This window comes from Lichenostomus cassidix, chromosome 3, assembly GCF_008360975.1.
Source record: "Lichenostomus cassidix isolate B80296 chromosome 3, HeHo_3.0, whole genome shotgun sequence".
Classification (NCBI taxonomy): Eukaryota; Metazoa; Chordata; class Aves; order Passeriformes; family Meliphagidae; genus Lichenostomus; species Lichenostomus cassidix.
Window position 1 is genome coordinate 8939885 of NC_139483.1, and position 14884 is coordinate 8954768.

General features: G+C 39.1%; 1 long non-coding RNA gene across 2 annotated transcripts in view; it reads right to left on the minus strand.

The window, feature by feature from the left end:
* Nucleotides 1–14884, minus strand: part of LOC146438991 (uncharacterized) — a 207858-nt gene that overhangs the window by 106476 nt on the left and 86498 nt on the right. The window lies entirely within an intron of this gene.

A 14884-nucleotide genomic window follows, 5' to 3' on the forward strand; every position in this document is an offset into this window, starting at 1 on the left:
GAGGACTGTATTTTCTAATTAAAGTCCTGATGAAAAAACACACATGCAGAGGGTGCTCTAGCAGCAGATTTTGGCTGCTCAAAGGTAGGTGAGCACCGGGGGAAGCCATGAAGAGGATGGTCTAGGGATGCTGCTCCTTCTTCTCTTTTCTTCCAGCTGATGATATGACAGGTAGGGACTGAACTGAAAATATTCATGCTCTTCTCTTCCCATAACATTTTTCCTTTTCAGACTCCTGCACTGGGTTAGTAACAACATAAGAGGAGTCTTATGGATATGATGGATCAGCCCACACTGGCACCAAGCCATACAATGCCATCAGATCTTCCCTTCAGAAAACAGTCCCTCTGCTTGCATTCCAGGCACCAATAGAAGACAGTGGTTAAGGACTTCAACTCTCCTGTAGACCCATATTCCTGGTGTACTAGCTATTTGCCATCACTGCACTATAAGAAAGCCTAAAATCTGGCAAACATCTCATGGTGAGAATCCTGTTCTCCATGATAGGTCTTGAAAAAATTTATGTAGCTGAAAGGATGGATATAATAAATTGGAACTTCACAGCCTCTTTGTGGTCACCCACTACCACAGAGACAGAGCATCCCACTCACAATGCTCCACAAAAACAACCAAAACATAAAAAGCTTAAAATGAACTCAACTTTAAAGCATCACTGGAGTTTACTATGAAAGGTGCACTGTGCATATATATAGAACAGGAACCCTGCAACACACAAAGCTTCCTACTGATATTCAAGACACCCTTTCAACTTTGATTCACTTAAGCAAAACATCACTGAAGCAATGTTAATCCTCTTGTTTACAGTTACACCCACGAGAGAATGGGAATTCACAGCTCAAGATCAAACAGATACACTAAAGGCAGCTCTTTAACATCACTAAGGATAGCACCCTGTAATTACTGTATCTGAGAGGTTGGATCTTTCAACACAGGTTTTGCTTTAAGAAGAAGAAAAAAAAAAAAAGAAATATGGAGCTTTACTCAGCTCTGGTTTTGCCCCAGCCTCATATCTATTTCAAGTTAAAACTGAACAGAGTACAAATTTATCAACAGTTGTTTCAGGACTCCAGATCATCAGAAAACTGTATGAAAGAGGCAACAAAGATAAAGCAGCATCAAAAGCATAGAGCAACCAAATGCAGCTGCATACCCAAATATAAATATTTTTACCTTTGCACCTGCAAAGCACAACTGTTACCAAGGACATGTTGGAAACTGGAGAATCTTGAGGAGCTCAGGGCAAACATAACCCTTGTTGGTAAGACCCTGAACATCCTACAGTCTATGTGAGAGGTTTTATTAACTTTCACAGAGTATTTCTTGGGCAATGTGGGTGCCTGCTTTTCTGATCCTGTATTCATATTACCATCAGGAGTTGGCTTTTCCAAGCAGCCTTAGCCTCAGGAGGTAGAGTGCCCTAGCTATATGAAGCAGATGTCCAGAAATGCAGACAATCCAAATTTGGGACCTTTTGTCACACTGAGAGCATTTCAACAGAATCTAGGCTTGGCACTTCAGTTCTAGTAGCAGCTCTAGGTTCAACATGAATGCCACTACAGAAAGTCCTTTCAACTATTTGAAAAGAAATTATTTAGTTAATATTCCTACCAAAGTTTGCAGAAAATCAATTATTCACAAGAATTCACCACAAAGTCCACAAGACTTTGTGAGCTCCTTCAATAAGAACTGTCTAAATACAGCTGTAGGATTCCTGATAGCAGAGAATTTCTTCATATCTTGATACCCTCCATAAAAAAGAAGAAAAATAGAAGGAAGCCTGTTCCTATGAAAACAAATGGATTTTGCTAGCAACTTCACTCAAATGATTCCTGTTGCATTAAAATCTCAGTAATGCAACTCCTCTGTGCCCTTGAGAAATCCCATTCACTTTTAGCAGCTAAAGCATTCAAGATCTACAACATAAAGCAATTGGATTTTGAATGCAGGTTGCTTCATTTTAAAACATTACTGCTCTTTGATGTTTATCTGTTTAAGAGAGTTTATTGCAGCTAATTCACAGCAGGAGTGCCCTGTGGCATCCTCAAAAATTATATTAAAAATATAAAAGATAAGAAAGGAAAACATAATAATTATATAATCTAATTTTTTATGGCTACACAACAAAAATTAAATCCTAATTCTGTAATGTATATGCATAGAACTATTTCTGACACATACCAAAAGCATGAAGCCATCATACACAGGCCTTTTATTGGAAAGTCTGACAAACTGAAACAGCAAGAGGCTCAATACCATATTAGTTATGTTTCAACTTTATTTAGAAAACGAGTTGCAAGGGTAAGCCAGAAACATATGGGTGGCAGGTTGTTATCCACAGAGTGAATGCACAAATGGCATTTTTGGATGAACTAGTACTACAACTGCTGCAGTTGCTCCCCTGCACCACTTAAATTAAATTAATGGCAAAAAATGGCACTTTTTGGCCATTGCATGTTGTTCCATTGCCCTGTGCCATCTGATGGGTGTCAGCTGCCCACATGTGCCAAGGCCAAAAGTGCCACATGAGTTCTTTGGGGTTCCACTGAGCCCTGGTAACAAGGAACTTCAGCCCAGGGTAGCATTTGGGAGAATTCCCTTGTGACAACTTGAGATGGTCATGGCATGGACAGCTCTGATGCATGGCCTGGTTTGCCCAAGGTGCTCCTGAAGGTGCCCATAATACACCAGCAAATGCAGTCAAAATAAAGTAAAGCCATTAAGACATGAAAACACAATTGTGCCAAGCCCAAGGTAATGTATATTTAACAAAAGAAATATCATTACGATACTTTTATCTTTAACTGTATCTTTTGAAGGCAGAAACTTTCAGGCTGCATCTTGAGTCACTTCCTGAGTAGCAAATTTGGTCCAGCTGCAGTATAGATCAATCATTATGGATCACCTTATCTGCAATTTCACACACAAGAATCAGAGAGAGTTATTCTATACTAACACTGCGAGCAGAAGCAACATTTGTGGAAAAACATTGCAAAGGAGTTTTCACAAAGGAAAGCCTCGACTGACAGATCTTCCACTGAGTTGTCCCTTTCAAAACAACCCTTCAAAAGAGTTTTGAGATGCTTTCCAGAGGTCTATGGATTAGACTGAATTTTCTTAAAGCCTCAAACTTCTTTTGGGGTTTGTGCCTTTACAGCACAACCCCAACTCAGTCCATATTTTACTGGAAGATTTGCAATTCATGTTATTCCACAGGACTGGTAAACCTAGAGGGTTCTTTCAGTGCAGGGAAAAGTTTAAAGATTATCTATCCCAGATGTAGTGGCTGGAGAAAAATGGGTGATTCCAAAGGATAAATGGGAACAGACATCCAGGTCCCTGTTTGTGCTAAAACAAATGAGGATGGATTCACCAGACATTCAAAGGTCAGCTTTGAGCTCCTAAGTTTCACAGTCTGAGACCCACATGTTAGGATCAATACAAACACCTTCCCAGGTCAAGGAGGGTTAAGGATAAAGACTAACTCTGAGGAAATACAAACAAAATCAAAAATACTCTTCCACAATGACTGAACTTTCAGATAGCAAGGCAGTTCAATAGAAAAATGGGATGTATTTTAACACCCCTGAATGGGCTCAAGTAGATTCCTCAGGAATCAAGTTCTTTGAAAACACAGACAAAGCAGTTTTGATTTAAACAACTTGGGAATGCTGGAACCCACCTGAGAATCTTATGTGATAAACAGCCTTTAAAAAAACCAAAAAAAACAAAACAAAAAAATTCTGAGAAACTGTGCCATGGACTTCATTACATTGTCAGTTTGTCCTTTTATTCCAGTGTTGAAGACTGCTTATGCAGTAAATCCTGCCTAGTAAATAGAAAAACAACACAACAATAAAACAACAATAGAAAAGACAAGTACCTTTCCAAAGAGGCATGTATGGGCAGAGGACCCTGTGAGGAAAAAACCCTTGCTTCAGCTATTGCAGTCAACCCATGTGCCTCCTTTTGCTGTCAATATCTAGTCTATCTCCAGACCAGGTGAAACTTAAATATTTTCTGAACTCCCAGGTATAAATCCTCTTCATTTTCCTGGCCATCCACCAAAAATTAGATGCTTCACCTTGCCAGACACACTAATAATGTTGCCTTCAGACAAAAATTATACCTTGAATTCCAAAATTTTAGACTTGAATATTTCATTCTCCAAAACTATGCTCTTATGGGAAAAAAATAAAAACACAACAGCCTACATTCTGTCTAAAACTGAGTAACATTTCCTACCAGACAGGTACCTCTGAGAGCTTAGAGACAGCAAAAGGCAGATGGGAGAATCTAAGCCAACTGACTACAGCCCTAGGTGCACACTTATCTCCAAAAATTGACCAAAAGACACACTTGCTCTGCAGATGGGATCTGCAAAGGCAATTCAATTCCATTCTGCCCTTTGCAGCTGAGATACAGAGGCCTTTAGTTATCCTCTGTCACTATTTTACTAACACCACACACATTTACTGGCTTATTAACGAGGGCTACCCCTGCACAGAGGTGCTGCTGACCAGAAATTTCTGCAGAAAATGAGAATTTAGGGAATTTACACAAGTCCAATTTATATGTACATATTTCCTCCGCTAAAATCCAACTCAGATTTAAAAGGAGAAACAAATAAAATTGGAGATCTTCTACACTTAACATTGTCTCCATAAACAAAGGTGGGAATGAAAGACTCCAAACCTGTATTCACTATTTTTATGCAGCTTCTACTTCATGACCATCACCAAGGTACTCCTCACACACGAGAGAGGGGGAGAGAGAGAGGAAAAAAGAGATTTAATAAATAACAGAGAGGAAAATCCTGATGACGTTAATCTCAACCACAGTGAAACAATAGTTTGAAATCACGCCAGGTCTCTCTCCAGTCCCAGGCTGAAGCCCAGCATCCAGCTCATTAAAGTAAATAAAATATAACGGTGAACGAAACAGAAAAATAATAAGAAAGATCACATGAATAATAGAGAGAATCTGAGCACAAGTCCAACCAAATGATGTCAACTATTATTTAATTTTTACTTTGCTCTCTCAGAGAAAACACCAGAGAGAGCAGGGGGAGGGGGACCTGGGGAAGTAGTGCGTTAAGGAGAGAGAAGCAAGAATAAGCAAGGATATCCCAGAGGGGTTTTGATAACATAATCACTAAAATAATATATATACATTTTAAAGCCTTCTGACATTATTCCCTTCCAAAGCTAATACAATGGAGAGTCTGCAGGAAAATAAAAAGTAATGTTCAGAATTGCAGGAATATTTACACTGAACAGTTCTGGGCCATTGTAATCCAAATGCACTTTTAGTCAAGGACAGAATCTAGCCCAGCATGGACACTTGTTTATATAATTATTATGTGGGTTAAATCAGTTCTTGACAAAATAAAGAAGATTGACATTAGTAGGTTAAGTCATTCTTATCTAAAATTAATAATATTTGATCAGGGATTAAAATTTGGATGTAAAAAAGATGCTATGTCCTTTCTTCTGGTTTAATAGGAAGCTAATCAGAACCATTGTGAGAAGTCTTTTATTCCCAAATTCATGGAGATCTTTTCCAAACACCTAGGACAATTTTCAATACACCCCTTCCTCCTACAAATCTCAGGAAAACATTCTGGCTTCTGATCAGCACCACTAGAACTGAGGGGTTTTGGGGGCACATTCGAAGACCCAGGAGATTTGGTCTGTCACAGGCAAAGGAAATCCTACTCCATAAGCTCCCATTGGCAAAGTTTTGCCAGGTACTGGCATTAAGCACATATTACAAAAATTTGTATTAATAATATTTGAGTAAAAAACTTCAGATTCTCAGAATCCAGGTTGTGCAGGTCACATAAAGTTAACTATTACACTACCTTGATAAACAGTCCTTATTCTTAAACCCAAAAAAACCCCCAAAATCATGATGATTGCTGTTATCTTCAGTGATGCCTGATTTTCATCTCCAGACATATAAAGGTCACCACAAAACCAAAGTGTTCCAAGTATATTTTCATTTCTAAGCATTGAGCAAAACCTCGGTCACCTTTGTTACCAGCCTGTGAATTAATGACAAATAAAGACTTTGATGCTGACCTGTTTATGATTCTTGTAGAGCTGAATGGACAGTGGCAGGTGGGGAAACTGTCCATGACTATGCATTTCAATGAAGCAAAGCAGATTAACTAATTTTTTAGCTGCCTTTGCTGTCATTTTGGGTTTTGATTTGACTGACCTTTTGTATCATCCTTCCTTAGTGTAATATACACATGAAAATTCGTGTATGAGTAGGCATTCAAATCCAAACTTTGATTCTTGGACATGAATATCACAAGTAATCAAATATTGAAAGCACCATATTTTAAGTTAAGCAAACAAACAAACACACTAAAATAAAAAAAATCATCTCTACTTCTACCTCAATATAGAATTGCAATATTCACAAGTTACATTTATTAATCAGGAAAGCTGGTTGTCCAACCAGACAGCAGACTAAAAAAGACTAACAATTATAAAATATGAATTGCAAATCACGAGTGCACAAACCCAAGTATTTATGAACAATCTTCAAACAATGAATTATTAATTGAAGAACTTTGTGAGCAACTTCCTACAGCAAATAAATCAGAGAATTCTGCAATCTGCACAAACAATTTATTGAATAAATTATTCATTGTGATTCAACTATTCACTCAGATCTGAATCTTTCTTTTTTAGTTAATCATTATGAAGATTAATCAAAAATCTGCCTAATTCTATTGCCATGGTGTAAATTAAAATGTACCCACTACCTATAGTTTTATTATAAGTAGTCAAGCACATGACAGAAAGTTATTGAGGTCATTCAATCTATAATCTAATCCAAATCTATTTTATCATAAAGTGAAATTTTGGGTATTTTAGAAGCACAGTGATATACGAGAGGAATTTCAGATACCTGCAATTAATGGACTCCCAGAGAAAATCTGACTGTAACTGCATGAATTTGTAGCCCTTACTCATAGTAACAAATGCAAAACAGATTTGAGAATAAGATCATCTTTTTATTTTCTTTAAAAGCTAGGATAGGAAAGAGGAGTTTTGTATGGATTTGCTTAGCATGCCCTCCAAGGCATTCCCTGCCCCCCTAAGACCTTCTGGGTGAACTTGGCAACTTTGAGCTCATTTGTTCTCATTTTGCCTCAGTTGCCCAGGTCTGTAAAGAAAACTTCTCTGGGCTGGAGAATAAACACACTGGGCTGATCAGGACTTAAGATGAACAGAAAATAGTAAGCTTGAAACCCGGAGTAAGGGACTTTGACTTCTAGGAATGAGCATCATGTTTATAAAACAGGATCACAAACAGCAGCTTCTAATTTCCCTTCTTGATAAACCTACACCTTCTGCCTTTGCAGCTAACATTTATGACTAATGCACTGGTTTAGAAATACCATTCTAAGCTACAGTGAACTTTCAATGTATTGGGTAATAACATAGTAGAAAATAATCCAAAAAAAGAAAAGGGTTAACTGCATGATCCATTATTTGGGACATACACTGAGCACTCAACTACTCAACAGAGAAAGAACATCTGTGATGCTGCTGACTGTGGCACATGGGGATCCCTGAACACATCCCAAAGCCACACCAGGCAGCACTGAAACCCACAAAACATGGCTCTGCTGCTACCAGACCACAGGCAGAGGAAGAATCTATGGCTATGATCATCACATATCTGGCATTCCCAATAACCAAGGGTTGACTGTCAATTTTTTTTTGGATGAATATGGCCCTTGAGGTTTCCAAGCACTGTGGGGATTTCATAGCATAGTTCTCCATCAGCAGCACAGACAAGCACTTCCAGGAGGAGCCTGGGGAAGCCAGGAAACTAGGCAGGCACAGACAGCTTTTGCTTCACAGAGCAGACAAACCTTTTCTGAATCATCCTCTTTAACATAATGGGGCATCTTGAGATAGAGATGTAAGAAAGGCACATAGCTAATGAAGCAACAAGAAATCTCCAGCAAACTATTTCTTAATCTCACTTAATTCTCACTTTATTAAAAAAAACTTTTGATGAGCACAAATGCCTATTTCCAAGCCATCTTCATCCACCTGGGAATAGGAAATTTAAAGTGGAATTTGCCCAAGCTAGCCTAAAAATACTGTACGACAAATACAAACCAAACTGCAATCTCAGTTTGGCAGCAAAAATTAGAAAACTGCATTTTAGGTATATTGCTGCTAATTATCTTTGGCCCTTAGAACATATTACTCAGTAACCCATGGCTTTTAACTTCAGCTTTTAAAAGTGGTATTTACATTAGATCACTTTAAGAGCTTCCTCAAGTTTCTCCAAGAATTGCTAATTTTACTGAAGTCAGCATGGATAACTCTGGATTCATACTAGTACAATTGTGGTAATAATCTGCTTGCTGGCTCTGAGGGTTTAGGCTTGGTTTAAACAGCAGAGTCTTAATATTATCATTAGTCACCAAAAGAGAATGAGCTGACATAAGTGCCTTCCAAGAGTGAATACACACAGAAATAACTGGGTGCTGTATCAGGAGGAAGCACTTCAACTTTTTTTTTAAATAGAAACCAGAATTTGACATTTTATTCACCTCTATTTTACACAACCTATACAAACTTCATCTCAGAGCCCTGACACAGAATCCACCTCATTTCTTCTCTCAGTGCCTACCACTCACCTTCACATCTGTCTTATGTCTGATCAGAAAGGCTGAGCAGCAACAAGGAAAGGATGACCCATTTAGAGTCACATCCCTCCCAATTCTAATGCCCTGTTGAATGTTCTCTCACCTCACATCTCTCTGTTGCAGCTGCAAATGGTTTTCACGTTTTTGTTGCTTACAGAACAGCAAAAAGGATACTTGCTACAGTTGCAGTGAACGCATTCATTTTCTCACTTCAACAATATTTTTTTTTAAATATCCGTTTTGCCCTTTCAGTTTTCCACAGGAATTTAAAAATAGTAAAGTCATGCTTAGAATAAATAGCTTGAATTCTCTAGATTTAATTTCTGCTTGTTTCATAGGATGAGTTAATTTGCCATAAAACTTTAACCACTGCTGATACTGGATTCCAGCACCCACAGCTCCCTACAGAATTTTACTGCCCCTAATATAATAAAATGTAGTTTAACCTTCACTACTAATTTCAGAATTAACTACTACAAAGCTGACTAAATGGCCTTTTTTATCCCATGCACATTATCTGCTCATCATTCACCTGAACCTGCCTTTTTCCACAGCTTAAAGTTCAGTAAGGGGTTCAATAGAAGATTTGGAGTTATGAAAGGTATCTAAGCACAGAAAAGCTTCCAGAGGAAGGATGTTGAAAATATTCCTGCAGGGCAAGTGTTCCAAATCCAACACTGCTACAATGCAAAATAATCACAAATTGTTGTGAGTTAGGGATCAGGTGAACTGTGCAAACTAAATGTAATCTTGCTAATAAACATGTTTGAGTTATAGTAACACAACAAATGATGCCATGAGCTAAACCTCTGTGAGAGGTAGAAAACTTCTGGCACTGATGGCCCTTAAGAAAAAGATTCTCACTAGTCTAAAAACAGGCCTTTTGAAAGCCAGGTGAGACACAGCAACAAACATTTTCATGCCTTCCCATCCATTTCCTTTTGGCAGCACCAAAAACCAAACAATCCATCAGTATTCTCTTCGTTTGGATAGGCACACAAAAAGGAATACGCTGTTTACTGAAAAGAGAATATTGCAATATTTTGGTAAATTTATTTGCTCGCAGGATTAAAGATACAACAATTTAAAATAGAAAAACATTTTTGGCCACTGTCTGTCTCCAAACCAAACCTGCCTCAGTCAGACCTAAAAATCCCATTAATTCACACTTCCTACTGCCAGTGCCCTCTTGCATAGAACACCATAGGCACTGTAACGGACACTCACAGTGTGGATGTGGTGATGAATAAAACCCAGTTTAATCTCTGTCTAAATCTTGGGCCAGCTATTCAGCCATGAAAGCACCTAAGAATTAGCAGATTTCCTTAAAACCCACCAGCTCTAGTGATCCACCATGCCTATTATTGCATGTTCTGTGTTGTCTGTGTTGTAGCAAGTCATTACAAAGCTGAAGTAGAGATTAAATAGAACAAGTCTTAATAGAACCTTAAACCTCACACCTCTCATTGCAAAGTTCAGTTCAGAGAGTCACTGAGTGTATGGGAAATGGAGCTGGGTTGGTGGGCAATTCCACCACCATCCAATATTTTTTATTCTACAGATGTGCTAAATAGCTCCCTTTGGAGTCCGTGGCTGGATTGTGCCAGCAGCTCCCACCGAGGGCTTGAGCCGACCCCCACAGGAAGAAGGTTGCTTTGACACGAGGCATCTTCTCTGACCTCAGTTTGCCTGGATTTCCCACCATAAAACATTTCAAGCCTGCCTTGACTCCCTAAAGCACATCTGTCTCCCACTTCTAATCTGGATAACACCCTCAAGTTGTCTGAACAACCCTCTACCGACACTCTTTTGTTTTCCCCTTCCCTTCTTCGGCTCAATAAAGCTGGCTTTTGGCATATTAAAGCTTAATTTGTTTAAGAACAAACAGCTGGGGGCCTGCATCTCACAGACGAGAGTGACAGATCACACGAGGAGACCAAAGACTTCAGGGGCAGAAGATTTGGCAGGTTTGTGTCTCAGCGGAGATGCAGAGCTCATTGTCATGTTTCCAAAAGGCATTACACAGGGCTCCAAGGTGGAGCTGTTTACCAATACCGTGATCTCTCCCCAGATGCAGTTGCTACTGCAGCTAATTAAGAGAACAATTAAGACTAAGGCAATCAGTCAAGTACACAGATTCGAGTCATTTTCTCCACTCTCTGATGCTGTGCTGGCTCCCAGAGGGCTAAACCTTATTCACTCATTCAGAAAATGACAGGAAGAAGCTATTAAATATCTGAAAACCATAAAAATGCAATCATACTGTTCCTGAGCTAAGCCACTCACCAGAGACCAATGCCAGGCAACTTAAGAAACTTGCTGGCCCCCAGAATTCACATACTTACAAATAAGAAAATTAATCAAAAGCAGTTCAGATCAAAATTTAATTAAAAAGAAAAGGATTGCAGAAGACTTCCTGAGATTTCTCTGTTTTATGTTTATGACTGATCAATATTACGTGTTATCAGCTCAGTGTATGACAAATTCCACTGGGCATCTTTAAAGAGGAAGTAACAGATTAAATATTGAGCTAAACAATTTAATCTCTGCTTTAAAAGGTTTTCAGATATTTGTAAAGGTAAATCCTATTAGAGTATAAATGTCTCCATGTGCTAGTGCTGTAGTCTCGTCACAGAGGAATTTGTAAACACCAGGAGACAGGCCCTCATTAAATATAAATTTCCTTCTTTTGTAGAACTATTGATGAAAAAAGAGAAAGCATTTATGTCTTCAACAGAGGGGGGAAAGGGTCTTAGAAGTGAGATTTAAATGTATCTATAGGAATAAGTAAATATTTATCACACTTCTAGAACGGTCAATGCCAACTGGCCCCTAAATCCATTTAAACACAACTGAGAGCACTGATCCTTCACACCTCACAGTGATGGTGGAAAAGACTCATCTCCTGGAAATCAAAACATATTCAACTGTGCCAAGCACAGACAAGAACAGAGAGCTACATGTGATAAAGAAACAAATTAAGGGAAAGGCTAAGTCAAAAATATACTGCATGCCTATTATATACAGACACTGTATATTATATACTTATGCAGGCATACTATAAATGTGGCATGTCATACACACAAAGTTCACACTGACAGTGTAGAGGTTAAGCCATGCATCAAGGAAAAAAGCAGAATGCATGTGCCCTCTCAGCTGCAGGGCAGAGGTGCAAAAGGTGCACAAGGCCTTCAGAAGTACTGCAGCACCCACCTTCTCTACACTGGGGAATACCTTAAACCACTGAACAACATCTGTTTGCAACATCTGCACACAGGTATCTTCACTGGGACTTGGAGCTCACACACGACCACTGGAAGAGCTGTTCCAAGCATTGCTGCAGCTCCCCAGGTAACATCCAACACAGAATGCAGTCCAGAACTTGTGCTTATCTACCTGTATTCACCTACCCCAAGGACCAAACCCATTTCTAACAAATAAATGTCAATCAGTAAGTGATCAGCAGGAACACCACCAGTTCCCCAAAAGCCCTTACTCAAGTATTTTACCACCTAGGACCACCCCACCACACCACTGGTGGAGCACCAGGCCAAGCCAGTCTCCTGCATACATTCTCCCAGAGCCCTCCAGGCAGCTTTTCTGGTTTTGAGCTAGTGGTTTTCTTCATTTTGCATTTGGGAATTAGTCTATTTTTTTTCCCAAATTTTATGTGAAAAGGGATTAAAGTAATTAGAGGTTTCACACGGTCCCTTCTCCTATCCCCTCTCACCCCCACAACCATGAATCAGCTCTATGCAGTTTCAACCCAAGACAGATAGAGAGAGAGAGGAGGAGAAGAAATGTTTTGAACATTTTTTATGGAAGGCTGGGTGACTTAAGAAGCAGAAATACAAAACAGAAACAAACAAATCTATTGTATATAATGTTGTTGTGACAAATAAGAACATTAAAAATTGGGACAATCTTTCCATCAGATGAGAACAAAATTACAGTAATAAGGAATTTAACAGTTTCTCAGTCAAAACGAAACACCCAAGACCTAAATTTCAAAAACAAATGTATTTTAAGTTACAGGAAACGTCTTTAGTACAAAAGTCCAAGTTAATCATATATAGTTACTACATATTTCTGTCAATAGAATCACTAATATTTCAAAATAATGTCTTTCTTTCAGAACAAACCTACATATAAAATTGTTAAACTTGGTCCTTTCAGCTCCCACTCACCTAACATTTGTATATTTGGAAAAAAAGATAAAATTTTGTCATGAAGACAATGACCAGGATGGCCAGTCTTTTCCAACCCTGAACTGAGAGATGCCAAACGAACTCCAAAGGAAGTGGTATAAGATGAAAGGGAGACTCTCACCTTGGTGGTCCTACCCTAGGACACCAACAACTCTAACAGCCAAAGAAGGCATGGAAAAGTTATGAGGACACAAAAGGACAAAAGCTCCCTGCTGGTGAGTTTTAAACAAAGGCTAGCTCTGCAGAAAACCCCATCACAACAAACTTGTGTAGGTTAGGAGAACCTGTCCAGGAAATGCCTGCTCACACACTATCTCCTGCTGCCGAGACAAGCAGCTGCACCAGGTGGAACTGAACTATGGCCTTGTCTGACTATTATGTTTTATATAAGTGATTTTGAACAGTTTATCACCATTGAGTATTTGCCTTTTATCTGCTGTCTAGCCTTAGACTCCCATATCACCTTAACATCAGGATCCAGATGTTTGGGGGCCTTATTTAAATATTTTCATGTGTAGTGGAAAAGGGAAAAGATCCATGGCCTAGTGTGATTGTTTCAATAAAAAGTAGTGCAGAGTAAAACAAGGGAGTTTTTCCACCCTGTGTTGGATAGAGTCAGCATTGTGTTTGACTAATTATAGTTTTACTTTCAATGGCACCACAATCAAAGTGTTCATTTAACACTTGGGATAAGAGGCAAGAATATATTTCTACAAAGACATCCCCCATCCTCTTCCCTCAGCTAGAAACCTGGTGCTGAACCTGAGCAGCACCTACTAGGCAAAAATCCATGGGACTCCTTGCAGGCACAGAGATCTGGCTATGCACAGCTGGTAAACCTCTGCATCTGGCTGCTCCCTGCAAATTCTTACAGAGGTTTGCCTTGACTGGAACGTGTATGGGAGCTGCCATGAACAGAAGGAGCCCAGCCTTCTCTTTCAAGATTAACATTGGGTCTAAATTAGGATTTTTTCCTTAATACTCTCTAATAGTACACATGCAGAACCTGCCCTTATAAATTTCCCTTCATTAGCATGCTTGAGTAAATATTGAACAAATAAGCAGTGGTATAGATGTGAAAATGGAGTCTCAGAGGACTCTCATAGACACTGGGCGAGTGCAGAACTGGAAGAAGCAGTGACTGTACAGGTTCACCACCTTCTTCACTTTGCTTCCCGCTAAACTATATGGTTTCTGGCTATTGTCAGAGTATTTCCCACTCACAAGATATTCAGCAGCTTTATAAAGCAAACAAGAAGGTGAAACTTAACCAGTACATTTAGAAAGGCAAATATTCCATGTGCTGCTTTTGCAAAGGGAACAGAAAGCATCGTGAATATGTTCAATACAGCATTTCAGGACATACCAGGGCTAATCTGCCTGGAATCCCAAGAATAAAGGGGAGTTTGCCCTTTAAATGAAAACCATCTCATCTCTTTTGTTGTTTTAAAAGTGTTTGTTAAAAAGCCAATTCCTTGATACAGTCTCATATTGTGCTATTGATTATTATGTGGAACCTCCCACTCCCTTCCAGCTGAAATTTTGCAGGAGTTATGCTTTATAATCAATAGCATGCTCCATACTGAATGGACTTGCCAGTGCAGCAGCTCTCCTCCAACACCCCCAAGGACAGCTGCAAAAAATGAGCAGGCTACCTCCCGGAGCTATCTAAGGACCAGATCCAAACTTCATTGAATTCTATGGAAAAATTCCCACTGACTTCAATGGGCTTTGGATCAACCCCCTGCAGAGGAACACTTTTTAAAATAAACATTAGGGAAAAAAAAAATCATTAGGACTATAAAGCCTTTCATATTATCTCCTGGATACATTTTAAAGCAAGAGGGTGGGAATGTGCTCTTTTCTCCTTATGAATGCGTAACTCCCGTTAGTGTCAGGAAGAAGTCATTCAATTGTGAGATTGCAAAGGGGGGAAAAAGAAATATGGCCTAACATCTACCAAATCAACCCC